Below are 18,844 nucleotides of genomic sequence, written 5' to 3' on the forward strand. Positions count from 1 at the left end.
TTTTGTTTGATATCTCAACTTTATTAAATGAATGAAGAAAAATTGAATAAAACTGGGTGACAAATTTTATTTATGTGTAACCATAATTTAAGTTAAATATTTTAAATTTTAATTTAAGGAACTTTTGTCATTTGTTTTTCAAAAGCAGATTGCTAGCTTATTTTTATTTGCTCACTCCCAATGAAATATTATCCATGTTGCTCGATGAAAACGAGAGGGAATGTTGTTTATAGGTCTTAGAATTTTGTTAAAAAACTATCTGTTAACTTTTGAAAAGAAGCATAATATTTTTACAGAAATAAAGATTTTGAAGTTATATAAATTTTGTACAGAAAAAATAAAATTCTGAAAACAAATAAATTATCCACTTTTTTCAATGATTTTTATTACTGTAAAATATGTTTTATAAAATAATTTTTTGATAATCAAATTTACAACATCGAATTACTGTGTTTTATAGAATCAACCTCTCTTTTTTAGTAATTTATAAAATAGCAACCTCCTGTGTTTTTCACATTTTGTAATAATTATGAAGCAACAATACTGTGAATTCTGTTTTTTATTTAATTACTTAAATCAGGTTGGAAGATAAGACAAAATAATAATAAGTGGATAGTTGAAACCCTTTGAATGTAGTAATCATTGATAAAGGAAGGACAGTAGAAGAAAGTGAATTTTTATTTCTGTCTAAAAATAACCTTTAAAAGAACATTTTCTTTTCTTTTTTATTGTGGGCACCCATTTTTTCTTATTTAGATAAAAAATACAAAAATTATTAAAGAGCATTATGCCTGAAAACTGAGATAAAAGCACATATATTGATAGTTATGATGTGATAAATATGTGTTCAGTTATATATTTAGATTATTTTATGGGTGAATAAACCCTTGATGCTTATTACAGCTTAGAAAATTTTAAATTTTGACTTACTGACCTCTTGGTAGACACTCTAACTAAATGTATCATTAAGAATTAATCTTCTCTATTCTGGGATTAAAGAAAAATTATATGATTATAGTCATTACATGTTTATAATCACTGTTAACTTTCCACTGCAATAAAGTTTCTCATTCAAACTTTTTATTCTTTCACGGGAATGGACAGCAGGTGAATGTATACCAGAATTTTTTTCTGATCCTCTGATTTTTAATTCTATTCACTCAGACTTAAATGATCTTGGCATTCCATGGTGTGATAGTCCAGAAGATTTTGTGGCAAAGCATAGAAATGCTTTAGAAAGTTCTCATGTATCTGAGTCGCTTCATCACTGGATGGATTTAACTTTTGGTTGTATAGTATGTATTCTTAATATTTCTCTTTTAAACTAATGGATTTATGTTTTTGGTGTGTTGAAAATTGTATTAATTTTCTGTACTGTGATTTTTAAGTAGCGCTTTTAGACTTACCATTATTTACATACATCAGTTTTTCAGCTAAAAATTTAAATAAATAATGTGAGAGTACTAATTTTAGCCACAAATCATTTTTTTTTTAAAATTGTTTGTTACTCATTTTTTCAAAAAAATAAATAAATAAATAAAATAGGAAAAAAAAGATTAAACTTAATAAAAGTAGATGTAAAATTTTTACTGATATTATAGCCTTTTTGTAACCAATGAAAGAAATTAAAAAAAATGTATTAATTTTTTCTATTAAATTTTTAAAAACATTCTGGGAAAATTTTTTCAACCATGACTTCAAAAAATTTTTCTATTGTTGGGTTATTAATTTTTAAAGGGTAACCTAAATATCCTTACATATTGTTGCAGAAAATCTGGTTTTGTAAGCTCTAATAACTCAAACAGTGAAAATGATGCAATCTTAGTTAAGACTTGGAACTGAATTGTCTAAGTTTTTCATGTGATCAACATTTAGTTAACATATTATGTTACTTATTACTTTTTACATTTGATAAACATATTACGTTATTTTTTTAAAAAAAAAAATCTATTTTTTTAGTATTTAAATATCATTTTTAAGTTTATTTTTACTGTGAATTTTAACGTTTTATTTTAAACTGCATACATCATAATCCTATGAGACAGGAGACTTAAGCTTTTTTGAAAATGTTTATTTTTTAAGGTCATTTTTCATTGGTGAGGTAGAAAAGAAGTTTTACATAATGTTGCTTAAATGTATCATACTGGTTATTTCTTATTAATTTGCTCTATGATGCAAATAATGAAGGATGTTGCCCTTAAAAATAATAGTATTGAAATTTTATTTCTAAAAGTATTGAGACCTTAATTCCTGAAAGTTGTATATTTGTAAGGAAATGAAAGAAGGGGACAAATATTTCCTTTTGAGGTAAACAATGAAATTAAAAGGAATAATGTATACATCTACTAAATATTTCATGACAATATTATTCTAGAAAACATAGAAGAGAAAAACTAAATTCTTTAAAATAGATTGAGTTTGTGCAGTAATATTGTAAAATTATATAGTACCTAATATAGTAATATTATAAAAATGGCCAAGCTGTTGTTATTCTTAATATGCAGAAATCATGAAAAAAGGGAGGGAGTGTAGTAAGCTAAGGAAGTAATCAACATGTATAACTTCATTCTTGAAAATTGCATGTATTTTTTTATTTGTGAACCTATCTTTATTTTTTTTTAGTTTTAAAATAAATTTTTCTTATCATTATTTAAGTAATTTTTTCCATTCCAATGACAGTGCAAACACATTAACTGAAAAATAAATATGTCAAAATTAGTTTCCTTTTATTTTTAGTATTAAAGCATTCAAAACAAATCTTTGTGAGAAAAAAAAAATTCAAATAATTTTTGGTTAAAGCAAAATATGGATTGAGCTAATTTTCGTTTAAATTTAGGTCTATATAGTTTTAAAGTAAAATCTAATAGTGAGCTATAAATGGATGAATTAATTTATCACTCAATCTGACTGCCTTGAATTCTGAGTTTTATAAGCAGTCAATTAGCACTGCTTTATGCATATTTAGAAGTCCAGCATAGACGCAATGTTCCAGATAATTGGTTTTTAACTATAGCAGTAAATATTAAAAACAAAGTAATCTTATTTTGATTTTATTAGCATTTTAAAATAGGTAGGTAATTTCTTTGCTTGGAGCAATGAACTTAATATGGTTAAAAAATCAAATATGCTTTAAATATTTTTGTTTTGTTCCATAGGTAATCTAATTTTTTTTTTTTTCAAGAAATTTTTCTGATCTCATAATGAGTTATCTTAAAAATATGAACTCTCCCAAATAATGTCAAACACTTCAATGAAAATGAAAAATAATCTTTTTGAGTGTTAAAAATAGATAATAAAATTACGATTAAGAATAAGAATAATCAGGTAATTTTCCTTACAAATATTATTATTTTTCTGTTCTTACAGTTTCAAACTGATATTGTTTTAGTAATGTTGTAATACTAAAAAATTATAGTTAGGCAAAGAAAAAAAAACATAAGATAAAATTTTAATTTCAGAAGGCGAAAGTTGATTCACATTATTTAATAAATTGATTTAAAGATTTTAAGTTATGAAAAAGCAATTTAAACTTTAGGTGAGATTTTTGGGTGTGATTTTAAAATTCATTTAAGTTATAGAACTGCCAAAGTCTGAAATTGCTGGGGCTTTATTTAAAAAGTATAATTTTTTTATTAAAAAAAGTACTTAACAGGACATTTTCTTGATTGTAGCAGAAAAGAGAATATACTCTTTTCGTTAAAATAATAACATTTTAAGGATTGGCATCTGAAAGCTATAAATATGACCGTGTTATTTATTTATTTATTTTTTTGTATCTAACTAATTATTTAGGAAAACTAAGTGTGAAATAAAATAAAATTATTCTAGGCAGGGTTAACAGGGCGCAGCACCCTGTTGCCCCCTGAAGTAAGTTAATGGCTTGATGTAAAAGACTCTATACCCTTTTTGCCTTTCTTTCCTCAACCTTTCTTCATNATAAAATTTGCCTAACAAAATGCTTATTTTTCATACCTGGCATGTATCATGATATTTTATAACTAAGATTAAACATAAGAAGAAAATGATTTCCAGATGTGAAAAAATATATAATTTGGAATTAAGTCTAGTCAGAGCTTATTCTAGGCAGGGTTAAGAGGGCGCAGCACCCTGTTGCCCTTTTAGTCAAAAGGATCCACCCTGTTGCCCCCTGAAGTAAGTTAATGGCTTGATGTAAAAGACTCTATACCCTTTTTGCCTTTCTTTCCTCAACCTTTCTTCATTTTTTCCCCAAACTCTACAATGGATTTCTTAAGCTTTTGTTATTTTCAACTCTTTTTATTTAGTTTGTCAGTGCTGTCAATACATAGATTTATATGGGAAAGGAAAAATAGCCATCACGCCCCCCTGTTGCACTTGTCTTTGAGTTGCCTTGAGTCCCTGTTGCAGTTACTTCCACTATCTTCCAGAGCAGAACAGTTCAATAGAGGCCTCTCAGTTGCCCATCAGGAATTCATTAGTGGGGAGAGGGATAATAAGATGCCTTTCTCTAATTCTTGGTTTACTCTTTTCCCTAAAAGAACATAAATCTTTTTTTCTCAAGCAATGTTCTATTGTAAGATTTGGAGAGTGGTCAGCAGGTGTGGAAGGGCATCCTTTTGGTATACCAGAACTATCTTTTGGAAAACTCACAGTTTTAGCAATCAATCAAAATTCTTATGACTGTACTTAAACTACCATAAATTCAGGAACACCACTTACAATTCAACTCCACACAACAAAATATCACTATAAAATATGTTCATTTGAGCAGATTTTAGGTTCAGGCTTATCTAAAAAATGGTGGAAATGAAATAGATAATTTTTTTTATAGGTTTAATGTAATTATTTAGGAAAAACTTTTTATTTTATTTTAACAATATGCTTACTGTAATCAAAAGCATAAATGGTAGTAAGATGCTTTATTGAATTTTGTATGTTATTTTTCAATTAATCTTAAATTTTTTTTAAAAAAATTTGCATGGTATTGAAAACTGTTTTTATGAAAATATTTTTAATAATTTAAATTCTTATTTCTGTTACTGGCATAAATAGGTTTAAATTTAATATAATCAAAGAAATATATATATATTTTTTTTTAAAATTTGAACTTTNATTGAAAACTGTTTTTATGAAAATATTTTTAATAATTTAAATTCTTATTTCTGTTACTGGCATAAATAGGTTTAAATTTAATATAATCAAAAAAAAAATTATTTTTTTTTAAATTTGAACTTTACTACTAAATATTACTATAAAATGTGTTCATTCAAGCAGATTTTAGGTTTAGACTTATCTAAACAATGCTGGGAATAAAAATAGACCATCATTAAGGCCATGTTTTGATAGTTTCTTAAATTAGTTTAATATAATATTGAAGAAAAACTGAGTAAGATGCTTCATAGAGTTTTGTATGCTATTTTTTAATTAATCTTTAGAATTTTTTTTTGATTTGTATGGTATTAAAAACATAAGTTTTAAATTATTTTTAATGTATAATATTTTCAATGTATATTATTTAATTTAATGTTGCATTTTTAATTATGTTGTTATACTATTTAAAGCGCCTATAATAAAATTAATAACTGAAAAGTTAATTATTTATTAAATCATAACTACAGACACTTAAAAACATACATTTATTATTTTATTAATATATGCATGCATTTTAAATAAATTACTATGCTAATTAGCTCATTAACTTGATTTATATGTTAATTTATTAATAAAAATTAGTAATTAATATGTTTTCTTTGCTACTTTTTGTAAAGTAAAAAGTTTTTCTTCTTCTTCTGACAATGTTTTAATGACAATAATCTGACAATGTTTAAAGAATTGACAATGTTTTTTAATAGAACGTGTAAAGTCATAGAAAGAAATTATTGCCTTTTTAAAATAATAAACTTTTGCACCCTGCCCCCCCTTTTTTTTGCCTAGAATGAACTCTGAGTCTAGTAATTCTTGTATTGGACATTTTTTGTAAATTTTATATATATTTTTAATTNTAATGACAATAATCTGACAATGTTTAAAGAATTGACATTGTTTTTTAATAGAACGTGTAAAGTCATAGAAAGAAATTATTGCCTTTTTAAAATAATAAACTTTTGCACCCTCCCCCCCTTCTTTTTTGCCTGGAATGAGCTCTGAGTCTAGTAATTCTTGTATTTGACATTTTTTGTAAATTTTATATCTATTTTTAATTCTTTTTTTAGTATGGATTAGAAATGTTGTGTAAAGCAAAGGCTTAAAAATATGTAGCATCTTTATAATTAATTATTTGTTTGTATTTAAATCTTATTTTGAAAGAAGAAAAAAACTTATTTCTTATACTTTTTGCAAAATTTTCAAAAAAGTTTTTTTCTTTTTTAACAGAAAAATATTTAATTCTTGGTAGTACCATTAAATTTAAAATTTCCCTTTCTATTGTTTATTTAGAAAATTACTAGACTTTAAAAGTTAAATCAACACTTCCTTTGCAAAGTATTTTAATGAAAACTATAAAGTCAGTGAATTTTGTTGCTAAGGCTCTTTTGAGTAGTTTTAATCATCTAGGTTGATTAAGTATTTTCAAAAATTTTGTAGTTTTATATATTTAAACTAGTACTTCTTTTTGTAAAAAAGTTTTTAGAGCATGTTTTTAAATGTATTAAAAATCATTATAAGTATTAAAAAAATATGAAGGATGAAGTTCTCTTAAACATATTCATTAAACAACTTTTTAAAGAGTGAACACAAAATTATAGAACAGTCATCTTTAATAAATTTTATTTTAAATTTTAACTTCATGCATAAAACTTCAGTTTTGTAATTTTGTTTACCTATGATGAATTAAAAATGGTAGACTTTTGACATCTGAATTCTAAAATAACATTGATTTATGAATTAATATTGAGACAGAAGATTTCCTTATAATATAGGATACTACTGAGAGTTCAAATTATATTTTTCTTATCACGTAACGCTTATTTCTTTCTCTTATTTATTTTTAAAATTTTGAAATGGAAAAGCTAGGAAAATAATTTTTTTTTCTTTTCAAAATTATCTAAAATTATTCACGTACACTATATTTGAAAAATCATTTCAAAATTTGAACAAAAGAAGCTCAAAGGTACAATTTTATATCTGGTGAAATTCAATTTTATTTAGGGAGTTAAAAAGAAGGATGTTAATTAAAATTTTGATGCAATTAAAAAACGAAAAAGATTTTGTTTTTTAAGGAATATTAAAATTTCGTATATGTTTTAAAGTTATTCATGTATAAAAACCAAACAAAGATATTGTAAAGCAATATATTTGTAGTTATTATTGTAGTAAAACACTTTTTAAAAACTATTCAGAGCTATTTTTTTAAAATTAATCAAGCAAGCCTCCTTAATATATGCAGGTCCAAGGCTCCTAAAAGTGGCCCTTTTGTCAAGTTAAAAAAGTATAATCATGAATGTTAGTGTTTTATCTTAAATTAACATTCAATATCTGGACAATAAAAAATAAAAAAATTAATTGTTTTTGGCTTTCAGGTTCAGCTGCTGTCAAAGCAAAATATGTCTGCTTACCATTCGTTGATCAGCATACAACAGTTCAAAGTTATGGAATGGTTCAGTTATTTACACGTCCTCATCCCCATAAGTTGATCAAATCTTTATTTTTGAGAACTCCTTGAATTTTAAAAGAATTCAGTTTGTTAAGTTTTATTATTTTATAATAATTAGATTTCAGCAAAAGAAACATCGGTTCAATACGATATAAAATTTAAAAATATTTAAGTTTCTGAACTGTCATTATGAAAAACTTGGGCTCAATCCCCTGTGACGTCTTAAACTCCACCCAGCTTCAGATTGATGGGTACCAGCTTGTCTGGGAAGTAAAAGTGGCCTGTGTGCAGTGCTGACCACATTGCCGCAATCATGTCGTTGGTCACAAAAATTAGAAATTAAAACATGTTTATTGCATTTAAAAGTACTATTAATTGATGAAAAAGAATTGTAAAGACTTCTAATTACATGTTTTCTAATTAGAAAAAGCTAGTTAATTTTCAAATTAGAAAAATAACATGTTTTCTGATATTTCTTTACTTCTAGAATGTTACAATATAAATTTTTTTCAGGCACTGCTATCTTAGAACCACTGCATATTGTTATCTGCAGTGTTATTTGCCTTAATTAAATCCGTGAAATGAAAATAATTAAAAATTTTCTGGTGGAAGCTTAACAAAAATACTTTCTGAACGGTAGTATGAACGTTAGTTTTAAAACGTCGACATCTGATTGTATACCAAAATAAAATGTTACAGGTGTCTGACACAAAAGAGAGTGGTGATGAGGAAACACAAGTCCAGCTTTTTTAAAACATTTAGGTAGTATAAATAAATATTTTAATTTAAAATAATACATTTTTAAAGTGTTATTCTTTAATTACTATTTGATTAACTTGTATTATAATTATATTGATTGAAATTATGTAAAATGTGGATTAAGACAATTTCAAAGAATAATTTTATAAAAAGCATTTTTGTCTTGAGAGTAAATATGTTGAATTGCTCTGAGCATGTTGAATTTTTATCGATTTCAATAATAACGAAAATAAGAATATTGTTTTTAAAAGTATTTTTTGCTATTTTTGTTTTTAAAAGTATTTTTTGTATTAGTTTTCTTGAAATTATTTATCAAATACAGTGTGCTTATTTGTGTTCAAAACTAATGCAAAAAATAAACAAAACATCCTGAATTACTTTAGATGTAATGGTTGGATTTTTACATACTGAAACTTAATCCTTTCCCAATGGGAGAAGTTCAAATCTATTGGTATTTGAAATCCTATGGAGATGCAATGCTATCATGTGCCTAAAATTACAGTTTTTAAAACATTCTAAAACACTGTCACAAATATGGGATGGTCGCAGCTGCCACCGTCATGTTCGCTGCCACCGAGGCACTAGCGCGTAAGAGCGGCACTTCCTGGTATGCCGACGGCACGCTAGTGCGTCAATCGACTATGATAAGTTATATGCTCTGTGTTTAGTGTGGCTTTGGGAGTTTAACGGAGAGGTTGTTTTGGCACGTTAGTGAAGCATTATTATTATTATTTTTTTTGTGGTTGGTTTTCAAAATTTTTGTTTGAATTTTTTTATGTGCGTGACTGCCATTATCTGCATATTGTGCTTATTATTTGTAAATATTTTCAATTCTGTTTCATGCATGGTACTACATATACTTGAATGGTATTCCGTTTTATTCTTTTTGAACTGCTATTTTATGCAATATGCCATTAATTTCTGAGAATATTGGTCAGACGCGCTGGAGCGTCAGTGGCACTGGCGAAGACAGGTTGTATCTGTGTGCCACTGGCGCTCCAGAGCGTCGGGAAAAAAAACGCTCTCTAAACAGCAAAATAATATGTTTCTTTGTTTTTCTGGTTTTCCTAGTAAAATATAAGGAACATTTGAACCATTAAAACCCTGTTTTGTAATCCGGCTTCTGAGAATGGAAATATCATTTTTAGTGGCAGCGAATGTGTTAACGAGAAAGTGCATGGCAGTGTGTCGGCCGGAAAATGAGAGCGTTTCATTCCTTCTTGTGTATATGACAGTCAGCTCCAAACTGTTCAAGGAAGTGACTTCAGATATCTTAATTAATTAATGCATATGATTTTTTAGTTACGAAACCAGACACAAAACATACTTTCTCTGAATAAACTTACCTTTTTTGGGCAAATTTTTACCTTGTCCTCAAAATATTGGGGGTAGTTGTTATCTTGGGATAATGGTCAGGAAAGTGGTTAAAATTTTGGACCCTTTAATGTTAATTTTACTTTTCGCTTAGTTTGGAATGTTTTGAGAATTTCTTAAGTGAATGGAAAGATTTTTGCACACAATTATGGAATTGGTTTATCCAGAACTGATTTCTTGCAAAAGATAATTTTTATCCTTATTAATTGTTTTTTATTATTTTCTTTAATAATAGTTGAAAACATTTTGAATGGTAAGGTGTAAAATTTTTTTTGTCTCTTTAAGAATGTAATTGTACTTGGAAACATACAAACTTGGAACAAAATCAGTTGGAATTGTTCCTGAGAAATGGAATTTTAAAGAAGTCTTTTATTTGAAATTCGAATTTCTACCGAAATATTTGACCAATTTCATTTAAATTTTGTATTTTATCATGAATTACATTTTTTAAAATGATGTAAAATTGTGTTTATCTTATCTATCTAACAATGTTTATCTTATATTTCTGTATCTTATATACCTTACACTTCAAAATTTTTCAACTCTTATTAAATAAAATAATAAAAAAAGACATAATTATTAAAAATTATTTTTGAATTATTAAAAATTATCTTTGGAAGTTACCTTCAGTGGATCGATAAATGAGTACCAAGCATGCCTGGGAAATAAACACTGGGGGTTTTGACCACTTAACTGGAACATCTGTTCTTGCACCTCAGAGCCCAAAGGTCAAGAAAACTGAGATGGGCACAGTAGGCCTTGGCCCTCTATGGGCTGCCGCGCCTCTGAGTTTATCTTTGGATAAACAAATTTATTACTGTGTGTAAAAATCTTTCAATTCGCTTCAAAGAATTCTCGAGATGTAGCAAAATACGCAAAAAGAAGAATTAACATTGGACCGCTCTCCTAACTTGGACCATGCTCCAAACTTTGGACTGTTCTCATGGCAAAACTGTTGGGACCATGTTTTCTAGATAGTGGCTTCTCCCTATATTCTGAAGGTCAGAATCCAAACCAATTGAAAAAAAAAGAGTGTTTTTATTCAGAGGAGGCGCATTTTTGTATTTGTGTCTGGTTTCATAACCTAAATTGTCATCTGCACTAACTAATTAGCATAATAGAGATCATCCCCTTGAACTAATAAGATTTAGTCCTAGTGATGAAAATATGATCATTGGGTAAGATATTCAGGGTATTTCATGTATTTTTTATGCACTGCACATAGCTTTTTCATTAATGCAATTTGAATGANTAAATGAAACAGCAATATCATATTAATTAAGGACCAGAACTTATGCATAGTTAAAGCAAAAGTACTTTTAAGGCTTGTCCCATGGAATTTTCAACTAAATTTAATTCAATGGAATAGGTTCAGAAAGATAGTTGTGCAACAGAAAATATTGAGCAAAATGTTAAAACTTCAGCTTATTGTCAGAATAAATCATTGAGAGAAATATTTGAAGGAAATGCCCATTCAATATAAAAGAAGATCAGAAAGAACTTAGCAAATANAAGGTTAAAACTGCAGCTTATTGGCATGAAATATTGAAAGAAAGGTTTGAAAGAAATGCCCATTCTATATAAAAGAAGATCAGAAAAACCTTAGCGAATAAATATATTTGAATAAATAACATATGCTATCTTTTATTAATGGATTACTACCATTAGTGTAAAATAAATTTTCCTATGACACTAATTGTTACTATGTATCTATATATTAGACAGGGTTTATTCTTATAAGAAATCATAGAAACCTTCAGTTTTATTTATCTCTCTATTATTATACTTTTTCTTATCTCTCTATTTTTCAGATTTCAGCTGTATTCTGCAATTTTAATTGAATAAAGGACTATTACTACTCAATTCAATCTTAATAGATACTCTAAGAAGGAATTTTATAATGCAGTATCTTCCTTAAATAAAATTTGCGAAACTTTTTTACCTAAGCTTTTTTCTTTCAAATAGTTTTAAAAATTAAGGAGGAAAATAAAACGAGCTGCATTTGTTTATCTAGGAATTTATAAAAACTTTAAAAAAAAAATGAAATTTATAATATAAATTTTTTTAAGAGTTATTATTTTATCTGAAATCCTTATCTTATTTAAAATTGATTTTTCTTTTAAGCAATATTTTTTTTTTAAATGTAAGTATGTTCTATTTATAAAACTTTTCATTATAAATAAATGTCAGAACATGCTCTTTAAAGACAAAAATATTTTTGTTTATAATCGACTTATATATTTATTTTTATTATTTAGATCAAAATCTTCATCTGATCGCTCAGAATCTTGACCGGAAAACCAAATTATTGTTTTACCCAAGGATCCATTATCTTCCCATCTTGAAGCTCTGCATACTTTTCTATCTTGGTTTGATGGAGAATATCATAATTTTAATGAATTTAAGGTCAGTCTTTAAGTACCGATTCAAACACTGAAAAGGGTTTATTATATACTTTTTAAATTAAAGGGTTCATTAACATTATAAGTTGAAAAAATTCACCTTTTCATGTTTTTATGCTTCCCTTAATTGGCTCGTAAAACAGGTATGTCATTAGGAAACGTGGCTTAGCATGCATTCCCTAAAAATGTTTGGTTATTGCTTAAAGCTCATTCTAGATCTGGTGTTAACTTTAAAACTAACGTAATTTATTCTTCCTTATTGATGCTACAGCCCAGGGTGAACCTTATCCTGTTGCACAATATTTTGCCAATCAGCTCTGTCCCTGACCTTGATCTTCCAGTAGGAGATCTTGAATGTTTTGAAATCATCCATCTTTTCTTCTGTCTCTCTCTTGGCCTAATGTAATGAAATTCAAACAATGTATTTTTATTGTTTGATAATATAATCTCTGTTATTCTGCTATACAGTTTTCCATCTAGGCATAAGCATTGTCATGAATGAAAATATTTATTTAACAGAAGATTGTTCTCTATATTTATTTAACAGAAACATTTCGCCATGCTGTAGTTGGTTAAAATGAATTATTTAGTTTGTCTTCTTAATGTACCTTAAAAAATTAAAAGAGTTGTCCAGCTTTTGCAACCAGGTTCTTAATCTTCATCCTCTTTTTTCACTGTTCTTAAGTGCTGAATGTTGTTTTATTTCATGCTATTACTTGATTAAAACTTATTTTATATAGGATGATGATTGGGTTATGAATGTTAAGTTTCTTGCAATATACTCAGTTGCAGGGAACTTTTTCCGTTTTCTTCCTCTGTAGCACTCACATTACTAGCATAAATCTCCAATAGTTGTCTTGATTTAACTTCTAGTATAAAAGCACCCTGCAAAAATTTATCAAAAAATTTTGAACAGTTTGTAGTGTCAAATCACTGTCTAAATAAACTGCCAAATTCCTCTCGTGTGTAGTTACATTACTCACACATTTCTGAAATTCATAGAACATTACAAATTGTAAATTAACCTTTTTATTGTCCATTTTTGGAACATCAATATTCAATCTTGTAGAGGCAAAGCACACTTTCCAGTACTGGCAACACAACAGCCAAACAAAAAAGTGTCCACATCACCTAATAAAATATACTCTAGCGCCATCTCTGAGCACCGGACAAAAACTTTTTAAATGACCTCACACACACATACTCATATATATCTATTATATATATATATGACAGTGGCGTGAAAATTTTGGGTGGTCATCGCAATTATTTAAGCTTGTGGTGAAAAATTATTAACTCTAAAATGCAATGGTTGAATGTTCAAAAAAGAAACTTGAAATCTTACCTTCACTTATAAATGAACTCCAGCCTTCTTGTTTTTGAAGCGAATTTGTTAGTGATTTTGATGTAGAAGTCTTCCTTCTCCTTTAAAGACAGCAACAGTTCCTTTTCAATGTACAACAAAACCAAATTACTGAGCCTGTCTTCTGTTTGTGTGGACCTCTTGCATGTATGAATCCTTTTAAGGGCGGAAAAACTCCTTTCTACTGGTGCTATTGTTGCAGGAATGGTCGAAATTAATTTGGAGAGTTTAAAACTTTCCTTGAAAGAACAGTGTAAATTTTCTTCTTTCAGAAATTTTATTAGTTCTTGTGGGCATTTGTCGTTAAATGTAGAAGTCCAGTAAAATACAATCAGTTCATTTTTCCACCCTGTCATATCAAAGGTTTGTGGATATAATTCTCCTAGATTAGTTAAAAGTTGTTCAGGGAAGCTATTTTTTTCTGAAAAATTCTTGGAACTGTTTAGGATTTAGTAAATCAAAGAATGCCAGTTTTTTTCAGAGAAGAAAACCGGCTGCATAAGTGGCTAAGTAAATTATCTGTTGCTTCATAAAACAGCTTTCTATATAGTTGCTCTAAAGTCAGAGAACTTTCGTTGTTAGCATGAACTTTTCTTTTTCTTTTCAGTAATCCTGCCACTGAAACAGTTTTTTTTCCCAAATTATGGGAAATCCGATAATGTCACTTTCTTGCATTCTCCAAGACTTCTTGAAAGTCTCTGATAACATTTAAGCAGGACAATATATTGATACTGTCTGCCTGCAACATTTGAAATAATAAATCTGTTCGGGTAAACTCGAACTTCTTCAAAAACAAGGAGTACCCATTGGCAACACAGCGATCTGGACCATCCCAGGTATCATCAGAACTTTCATAATTGCTTTTAAAAAAATCAATAATTTGTTCACGGTACTGTTCTACCGTATTCACCAGTCTTGAGGTAAAGCGCCATCTTGTAGTAGCAAAAGAAGGAATACTTTTTTTTAAGTATTCCTGCATTGGAAATGATCGCTTACTAGAAGGCGATGAAAATTTTGCAATAGCGCTTAGTGTTGAAAAGAATGTGTTGCATTCTAAAATATCTTTCATGCCCTGAGATAAAACCAAGTTTAATACATGAGCATAACAGTGCGTTAATAGAGCTTTTGGATATATATCTGTAACCTTTTTGTGCAAACCTGACAAATGGACTGACATTACAGCAGCACCATCGTACGTCTGAGCAATGAATTGATTTGCCAGTTTATATTCACTTACGGTTTTCTGTACATGCTCGAGCAAACCATTAGATGTACGGTCTGCACTTACGTCGGTAAATCCAACGAACCTCTCTGTAACACTGCTGTTTCCCTTCACTACATATCTCTAAACTGTAGAGAGCTGTGACCTTCTTCTAATATCCAACGCTTCATCTAATATTAAAGCTACAAAATCTGCTTCCTCAACTTCTCGTTTAATAGTTTCTATCAGTTCTTCACTAATAATACTAATTAGTTCGTTTTGTATATCATTTGAAGTGCCTTTAAAAACTGTGGAATTTTCAAAATGTTCTGCTAAAACTGGATCGTAGAGTTTTAAAAGATTTAAAGTTTCAACATAATTTCCTTGATTCAAAGAGGAAGTTTTTTCATTGTGCCCTCGGAAGGGTAATTCTTGTTTGGCAAGAAAACATGTCACATCTATGAGTCGCTTTAAAACTTCACGATTTTTCTTAACTGTTTGGTTATGCAAATTGCTATTAACTTTGAGGGTTTTGTCTATTCTTTCATCTATTCGTTGCTTTCCAAAATTATACAGGTCTGCTACACACTGAAGATGTGATTTAGAATTTTTGTGTTCCTTGGTTGATTTGGTTAATCCATTCAAATTACTGAAACCAACGTTTCAGTAATTCCAAACGTTTTCAGTTTGGACAAACAGTTCCAAACGTTTTTGGATTTGGAAAATAAAAGACAGGGCCAGCAAAAAAGTTTGGACAAACTTTCACTGCCACAGAGCCAAGTATGAGAATCATAATTAGAAACTGTAAAGTGTCTGGTATATTCTCTGCCTTTTTCTTTTACTTTAGACGATAAATTTTTGAGTGATGGACAAGGTCTACCATTTTGGACAATATTAAGTTTATCCTCAAATCTTAAGTTTTTTCTGGAGTTCTTGTATAATATCCAATTCAGCCATGTTTGAATCAGTAAAATGGGCATCGATGGGGAAAAAATTTCAGTTCATTTAATGAAAATACTGAATTATCACATACGAATATTCAAAGAGGATGCAAAAACTTACCAAAAAATAATCAAAGCACCATCTCAATTAATAAAAATATCTATGACACAGCAAGACAAAAAAATCACTGAACAACAAACCCGCCAAACAAACAGAAATATTTAAAAAAAACACGTGCACATCGGTAGTTGGCTGTTCTAACTTACGATCTAACTCCCTCGCCAAAACTTTCAATCTATTAACTAAGCCATCTCAGTTAAAAAGCAGAATATACAATACAATGAAAGAGAAAAATTAATCAAAAAGTCCTGCAAAATAAAAAATTACCCTTTAAGAAAAGAGAAATTTTAATTGAATAACATTTCATAACAACAGGGAAGTACAGCGGATAACGGAACAGCAACGCTGTTCTAGTTTGAAATCCATCCCCTTCACTTGAAAGTGCGAGAGCTTCTTGGCTTCTGTCCAACAGAAGCTCAAAAATCTGCGGTGAGTAGCGTTACTTTTAGTTAGGTAAAAAGATACGGTGGGGACGGGGGATGAATGACTGAGGCAGGTAAAAAAAAACGTTATTTGGATGTGCTAAAGTTTGCGGATCGCACAAGGTTTCTCTTTGGTTTTTACAAATTTTTGATCTGGATTTTTTTTTTGTTTTTTGGAAAAATCATATTTTTTAAATTATATTTAAACTCAAAATACTCTATCTAATTCTCTGAAATATTACTTGGTCATCGCCGCATCGTCCGATGATCGGACGCCACGCCACTGATATATGAGTATATATATATATATATTATACAGACCTTCTAACTGCTATTTTTTGCAAAACTATGTTATAGAGTAGAGGCAATCAACATTTAAAAACTATAGCTTCCAAAAAAATTTTTGGTAATTTTGCTAACATCTTAAAAGCCTCCCCATGAGAGAGTCCGAACAAAGTTACATTACGTATGAACTTTTAAATCATTTATATGTAGTACTTTTGAAAATAACTTTGAATCAAATTTATAAAACAAAGAATCATACATAAAACTTAGCTACGATCACCATCTCTGGTGACACAACAGCCCTATGTCGCCTTCTTTAGAGTATTTTTCCATTCCACTCTTTTGCAGGCAGCTCCAGTTCCAGTTCCTGTTCTCCAGTTCCTTACTTTAATTACAGAAATCTGAACAGCTTGTCTATTGTTGTTATTCTTATCTTAGCCTTTTATTACCGTAATTTCACAGAGAAGCGCCGCCCTGGTATATATGCCGCACACTCAAAAATCGGCTGAAAGAAAAAAGCTTTTCACCGGACACGCCGCACCATCATACACGACGCGCCAAATTTTTAACAATTAACGAATTTTGAACTTAACGCACGTATTGATTAAAGACTTAACACATGCTCTAAATATGCATATGTATATAATTTAAATAGTTAAACAAAAGCCAATAAAAGGATATTGAATATACAAAAAAAAAAAAACAATCCTAGTATATAAATTAGATTTCTATAACTTTCTAAGTAAAAGTAAGCATTTTTAAAGTGAAGTAACCATTAAAATATAAATAAAATAATTAATATATCAAAAACTATTAAAATAAGTATGAAAATATTTAAAACTAAAACGATCTTACTTTTGAATCAACAATTCAATATCCTGTTTTGGAAATAAACGATAAATCCAAACAAATCTTGTTCATAGAAAAGCTTAAGAATAATTTATTTAGATATCACCTATCACTATATATTCATATCACTGCATTTAAAAATCCCTCAAAATCAGAGCTCTCTGTATCAGAGCAAATTAGGTTTACTAGTTAATTGTTTATTTCGGGTTAGTCTTTGTCACTCACACTTTCAGCCTCACTTTCGGTTTCATTTTGTCCCAGAATGATTTCTGCTTTTTTGAAGTCATATATCACAGTTTCTTTTTCTCTTTTAATTGCTGACAGCTTAAACTCAGAGGTATAATTTTTCCTCTTTATGGGAGGCATTTAAAATGGATAACTTAAATATAACTTATGTTAAAACGAAACAAAAATAGTCTAAGCGAAACAAAATATTAACGAAAATAAAATATTAGTAAAACAAAAACTTATCAGAATTGAAGATTAAAAAAAATCATAAGTTGAGGAAGATGATCGAAATCAGACAGAAATATGAGCAATGAAAAAAAGCTCTCTCCCAAGCATATAAAACAAGTTTCTATTTTTAGAAAATTCCTCCCCCTATTTTCTCTTCTCAAATCAGGTTTCTTTTTTTAACTGACTCCGCCTAGGACGCTCTTTCTTTTATCCCTGTCTATAATTCTCACACACTTTGCTTTTTTCCCTCTTCACTGAGCCTCAGTTGAAAGTTAGAAATTCTTTTTGAACATTCTAATTGCAAGATTATTGAAGGTCATTCCAAGCTCAACAGCACCCTTTATTCAACAAACATTCACATGTTTGTAACAACCAGCTGAAGAAAAAAGGGGAGTGGAGAGAGGCATCCATGACAAGTGGAAGAGACATATTTCCTGGAAAAAACAGAGGGGGGGGGAGAGTGTTTGTTTTACAGTTGAGGTTATAACTGGCCCCACCCTGATTTTCTTCATTCATTCCTTTCTGATTTATGCTTCTCCACTCCGCGCCCATTTCCTACACTCAACAACTGTTCATATGGCAGAAGGGAAAGAGAGACTTTGTTCTCTTGTGGATAGTGGTCTCCAGAAAGTGATTCCAAGGAAGGATTGGGGAGTGTGGGGAGGGAAAAATTCCAGGTGCACTGACTATTCCTTGGAGTAACATTAGGCATGAAAAAATAAATTAAAAGCACAGTAACAGGTGGAAAAAATGATGATGAAATTTCCAGTGGGGTTTCTAAAAAGCAAAATTTTTAAAAGGAAAAAAAGTAATACTATATAGGCTGCCCCGTTAGATACGCATTCCTACTAAATTTTCAAGCTTTATATCATAAACGCTGCGGCCAATCTCCGTGAAATTACGGTATATTGAGTGGCACTTAAAACTTTCTAGGCAGTTCTGTTTGAGTTCATCCTTACCATCTCCTTCTGTTTAGTCTTATTAATTTTATCATATCTTTTTCATATAACTTGTATATTTCCTAGATGTATCTTTCTCTTCAGACACCATTGTCTCCATCAAAAATAGTTCAGTGGACTCTTCTTTCAAATATCAAGATAG

At 29.0% G+C, this 18,844-nt stretch overlaps 1 long non-coding RNA gene across 1 annotated transcript in view; it reads left to right on the forward strand.

The window, feature by feature from the left end:
* The first annotated feature begins 1,073 nt into the window (after positions 1-1,073).
* LOC122272739 (uncharacterized) overlaps positions 1,074-18,844 on the forward strand; it is a 25,760-nt gene continuing 7,989 nt past the window's right edge. Inside the window, exons 1-3 of the long non-coding RNA XR_011637706.1 lie at positions 1,074-1,295; positions 8,270-8,332; positions 11,962-12,109. This is a non-coding gene — a long non-coding RNA (uncharacterized lncRNA). The remainder of the gene's footprint in view (positions 1,296-8,269; positions 8,333-11,961; positions 12,110-18,844) is intronic.

The sequence above is a fragment of the Parasteatoda tepidariorum genome, chromosome 9 (assembly GCF_043381705.1).
Source record: "Parasteatoda tepidariorum isolate YZ-2023 chromosome 9, CAS_Ptep_4.0, whole genome shotgun sequence".
Classification (NCBI taxonomy): domain Eukaryota; kingdom Metazoa; phylum Arthropoda; class Arachnida; order Araneae; family Theridiidae; genus Parasteatoda; species Parasteatoda tepidariorum.